Below are 6,204 nucleotides of genomic sequence, written 5' to 3' on the forward strand. Positions count from 1 at the left end.
ATATCAAAATAATGAAAAATGTACGATTATAATTAAAAGGCAGCTCATTTGATTATATATATATATATATATATATATATAGGCAAGTGTTCACATGAGAATCATCTCTTAAAAGTAGAATTTAAATCCAATCTCAACCACTAGATTTTTACATCTACTTTTAATCCAGATCACATATTTCTCATTTAAATTTTATATGTAAACCATGTGCATATATCTCTTATTTCTCTCTCCTATTTGAATACTCATCCACCCATTTCCTGATCACTACTAGAATAAACACCTTACACATCGGTTAAAAACTGATTTTTATGTAAAAAATGTATGATGTCTTCGCGACTGATGTTAAATGTAATTTTTCATAGACATCGGTTTTTACCCGATGTCTAAGACAGACTTTCATAACGGTTCTGGAAAACTTCTGATGTCAAATTTCAGATTAGACATCGGTTATATATATGTAACCGTTGTAAAACCTATTTTAACATCATTTTCTTTAATATAACCAATGTTAATTTCAAAAATAGACATCGGTTGTTTACTCTAGAATTGATGTTATTGCCCTTTTTACATGTGCTGATATCCCTATATTAATATAGAATATTAGACAATGCATTAACCACCATACTGAAAAAAAACTTAATTCTAAGAACTCAACCAATACATATATATTATTACCCAATTGAATTCAAGATCAACAAATTCTCAAAGTGTACAACTAATCTCAAATACGTTAATCATTCTAAAAAAACTATTCCCGTGATAAGTACAACTAATCTCGATGTATAAAATCAACCATATTCCTAGTACTCAAGCCATCCCCTTTGATGCTGGCTAGTCTTCTTGTTCTTCATGTTCTTGACCAATGACAATAACTTTTAACCTTTTCACCCCATCCAATCTTGAGATCTTTAAAACCTATGAATGAGACAAACAAAAGAAGGTAACATATAAGTTACTAATGTCCGCTAAAACTAGCAGAGAGACTTTATATGATAAAACACTTAAATTATAACATTATTGAAAATTAAAAATTAAATAACATAGGAACATGGTTGCTCTACCACTGCAATTAAAAGCAGGAACACCACTCTAGCAAGTTCATGCCAATATTTAGAGTACCAAATACATCAATAGCTAGATAAAATAAAAAGTTTAACATCCTTGCAAATCTTGATTATTTTTGGAAGGGAAAAAACAACTGACATAATGTCACTAATTCCGATTCAAATTAGCTAGATAAGCCTCCAATGATCAAACTAAATACCCGCATAAAAGAAAATAGTGAAGTAAAAAGAATAAAAGAGCACATATCCCTCAGAGATCCTAGTATCCATCTGGAAAAATACAGCAGAGGTGCATGCTCTCTCCTTCTGATATTCATAAGTTGAAGAAACGGAAGAGAAAACAAATAGCTATTAGTGTTATTTCTACCATACTGAGATTCAATAGAAATACTACTGCAACCTATCTATCTGAAATGACATGCACTTGTGAACTACCGACTTAAAGTTATATTAGATGCATCAGAGGTTTTAGGACCAGATGGTGACCTCAACATGCATCAGGTTTTTCCAGCTGAAAAGGTGAAGAGCCCGTCAAAGGCCCGGACCACTAAAGAGGTCGAGAACCTGTGTAAACCTTCTACTATTGGTGACTCTCAAGGCAAGAGCAGAGAGGCCCCTGATCTCCAGTTTGTTAGACAAAATTTTAACACAACAGTAAATTGAAAAAACTCCTCGATACACTTAACCTATGAGCACGCAGACTACTTGAGCAGATTTTTCTATTGTTTGTTGTGTGCGTCTTCTTTATCTATCGGTATAGAAAATCATACCAAGTATTTTACTCAAAGAGTTTGATTATAACTGTTTGCTGTATATAATCTAGGGCAAAGTCTTACGGACCATAATAAGGAATCAATGACCCTAGGGGTTGTGGTGTATCAACTAACCAGATAATGCCTCTTTTTGAGTCACTATTTATTCTTATAGACGCAATTTTTAATCAGGGAAACGATCACTATAAGGAAAAACATAAACAAACTAAATCATGTCCTGAAAAGGTAACACGCAAATTTTTAAACAAATTGCAATTATAGTATAACCACTTAAAGATCCCCTCACTATAGTTTGGTATTATGAGTCACATTAATATTTCCAGTTCCGACCGGCTACGTTCAAATGCAAGTGTTCAGTTAAAGATGTAAAAACAAGTACACATTCTATGCTGCAAAAACTTTCAATGAACTTAACAAACATTTCCATATTTCAAGCATGTTCTGTAACTAGTTTTAAAGATTGCCGCCTGCATTCCTGTTTATTTGTGTGCCCGCCACATATGCTTTAGGGTTTTGAAAAGGAAAAAAGATCGACTAGAATTACATAATAAATTAAATCCCCCACCCCATTAATCCCATTTATAAAACAACAGCTCCAAGTATAATTATAGACTAAGAAAGTGAGCAGTCAAAAGCTAATTCTTCAAGTTTATAGAAAAGACAATTTGTGTGCTTGGTAGTACCTTATTTGGAGGCTCAATAACCAATAGACCCTCCCCTCATCTTCTTATAGTTCATCCTGGCAAAATAAAATCACGAGTGATACAACTTAGAACTTCCACAAGAGCAACTAGGCAATCCCCTCCCAAGCTTTATATTCATCAAAGAAAAAGAAAGAATCACACAAAATGGGAAAGATAGTAGCAGGTCAGCCATAATAATCAGGTTCGCTGGCTATGATAGGTTCTAAAAAAGCAACCACAAGGCTACAAAATTAAATTCACAAAATTGAATCAGGCAGGTAAAAATATGCACATGGAATATCTATATATTGAAACTCGTATATGTGATAAATAATATACTTACGAATGAGATGCATAGATATATAATTCTTTCTCAGAAAAGCATGATAACTCATTAGCAACACAAGAGGAAGATCCTCATTCATTCCAAGGGTTTTCATAATCTTATTATGCAAAGCAGAGAAAACCGATTTAAAAGCCATTTTACTTACTATGTAAGAGTAATAGTGAGAAAGAACCAAACAATTTGTTCAATCAAAAGCCAATTTATAATTACATGTAGCTACAATCAAGCAAATCTATCCAACATGAGATGCATAGACGATGCTCTACATAGACATTCATATTGAAATAAATAAATTAATTACGTAAATATATACAAAGATACACATTCATATAGTTGAATGAATAGTAAGCCTTATAAATATATTTAACTGATAATTGTAAAAGCAAGTGATTATACCCAATGCATGGAATGCATAAATTTTATATGCTATTACCACTTGCTACCCAATATATGGAATGCATAAATTTTAAATTTGGCATAAACTCTTGGTAGCTACAATAACAAATTCACCCCTTACCTGGGATTGATAGTTCCATTTGTGTATCTGTCCATCATGTATGCACTACAATTTATCAACTCACATTGACCAATTTAAAAATTTCAGTACTAATAAAAGGATTTTCCACTGCTTTTAGACCCCAAATTGAAAAACAATAATAAACTCAGAATGATCAGATATAAGGGTTTTCCCCAACTTATAAAACCACGAAAAATAGAGCAATAAACAAACTCAGAATCATTGAAAAAAACATCTATAAAGCAAAAAAAACAACAAAGAAATATTAATATTAAAGAATATTAATATTAACAAAAAAAAAGATGCATAATCGCATGTGTCAAGAATAAAATGACATAAAAAAGACTTGTAATTAAGAAAGAGCATTAAAACCCTTTGACTATTTTATAAACATAGAGATTCACAAACAACAAGAGTAACTCATGAATACTGATATTTGCTTCAAAAAACAAGAAAATACTATGAGTCTAGAAGATTTGAGATGGGTAGTGATGTTTCAAAACCTGTTGAACAAACCAATGAAAAGTAAGTACACAGAATACCCAATCTTGCTTATAAAGAAAACAAAACACAATTGAACAAACTAATCCAAGCCGTGTCGAGAAATTAGGGTTTCACATAACAGGAGTTTGATTAATTGAAGATCTATAATTTAGGGTTTAATTGAAATCCTAATTACTTGCAATATGAGATGATGATATAAACTAGGGTTTTAACTATGAAAATATGGTAAGAGATATAGAGAGATGAAAGAGAACGAGAAAGAGGGAGGGAGAGAGAGAGAGAGAGACAGGTGAGAGAGAACGAGAAAGAGAGAGATGAGAAAGAGAGAGATACGGGAGAGGGAGAGAGCTGGGAGAGAGTGCTGGGGAAATAATTTGGAAATAAAGGGGGAATTTTTTTTGTTGTTAAGGGGGGAAACATTTAGAAAATCATGGGGGGAAGGAAGTGTACACGTGTTTTTTTTAATTTTTTGAAATTAATCATTAACAACGGTTGTAGTTTCAAACCGACGTCTAAAAAAATTTGATAACGTTTATTCTATAAACTGATGTCTAATTCACGTTTTTTATTTTTTTAAAATTTCTATCAACAACGATTATTTTATCGACCGATGTCTAATACATGCAGTAACATCATTTTAAAAATAATAAATGTCTAAAAAAACTTTAACATCAGTCGTCTAAGCAACCGATGACTAAGGACCGATGTCTATTGACAAAATTCTAGTAGTGGATTTAAATTTTAATCACCCATTTCTAATCTCCCCCCATACCTTCTTAGTACCAAGTCTCTCTTCATCCTCTTATTCCCTCATATATTTTAACTTATGGTTTATGGTCTCTCTTTCATACGGTGACATCGTCGGAGATTGAAAGTGAAATAAAAAATTAAAAATTGAATATGATACGTAAGAATTCAAACAAGTCACGATTTTAAATTTGGGATGAAGAAACAGATGGATGGAAATAAATGATGTTGGAGATGTGAGAGATGAAAGTAATTGATTCGATGATATAATGATTGGAGCTTTAGATTTATAATATATACGATCTTATGATTTTCAAAAAGATGTGATTACTGTGATGGTATAATTATGTGATCGAAGATTGTGACTGAGATTGTAGTTATCATACTGGTACTTATAGCGGAGTCAATGTTTGTTCTGGTAATCCGCTGTAAAAATTTAGGTGGTTTATTTCGAAATTAGGTGATTTGTGTTGAAACTTGGTGCTTTTTTTGGCATACAAATCACCTTTTCTTTAATACAAATCACCTTTCCTATAATGACTATTGAAACTTTCAGATTTAATAGATCTAGTATATTCAAGTAAAAGAGTTGTTATGGCGGTTATAATGGTGATAAAGGTCTGGATGGATAGAGATTATGTTAGCGATGGTGGTTATAGTGGTGATATGTGATGCATATTGTGTTTTCAGTAGTATGTTGGTGATATTTGGTGATTTGTATTAGTTTTAGGTGCTTTATGTTAAATTTGATGCTTTTTATGAGGTGTTTTGTATAGAATTTTTAGTGCTTTATTTTGAAATTTGGTGTTTTATGTTGACTTTTAAGTGCTTTGTGTTGAATTTTAAAGTGATTTATGTATATGCCGATAATGGTGAAAATGACAAGGTGTTTCTTCGTTAATTGATTGAGAATGTTCTCGCCTCCAAAAGCACATCGACTTTAAGAGTGAATCATGTAGGAAACTATGAAACTTCGTTGATTTTGTTAATATTGGGTTTAATTTTTGTTTAGATAATCGATAGTGTAATTGGGGAAGAAGGTATGTGTGAGTTGTATGCTACTACTATAAGTAATGTATATGTTGTTAGGAAAAATTCCTAACAACATGAATTCAGAGGTTGCTGGAGTCACAGAGCAAATTATGTAAATTTGAAGTTATTTTGACGAAGAACGCGAAGAACACGGAACATAGATTGATGAATGTTGTAGCTGATCTTATTTAATGATTTTAGAATGCCAGATAAATAATGTTTACTCTCTCTTATTTCAATTTTTTGATCATCCATAAATAAAAGACATACGTACCCTTTTATAAGGGTTCAAGCCATACGTAGTTCTTAGGGGATAGGTTATCTAGATGGGCTTGGATTTGGTCCAATCCATCAAGACTCGGGTTCGTTGACTGCCGGGTTGTCCATAAAAAACTCATATTTGTCCATGACCTCAACCCAATTAGGCTGTAATAGAGAGTATGACCTCACATGCGATATAATAGAGTCTGGTCATGCAATGTGGCCGTATAGAGAGTACGTGCGATCACGAGAGACGTGGTCATGTATAATATCC

Source organism: Apium graveolens, chromosome 2 (assembly GCF_009905375.1).
Source record: "Apium graveolens cultivar Ventura chromosome 2, ASM990537v1, whole genome shotgun sequence".
NCBI classification, from domain to species: Eukaryota; Viridiplantae; Streptophyta; class Magnoliopsida; order Apiales; family Apiaceae; genus Apium; species Apium graveolens.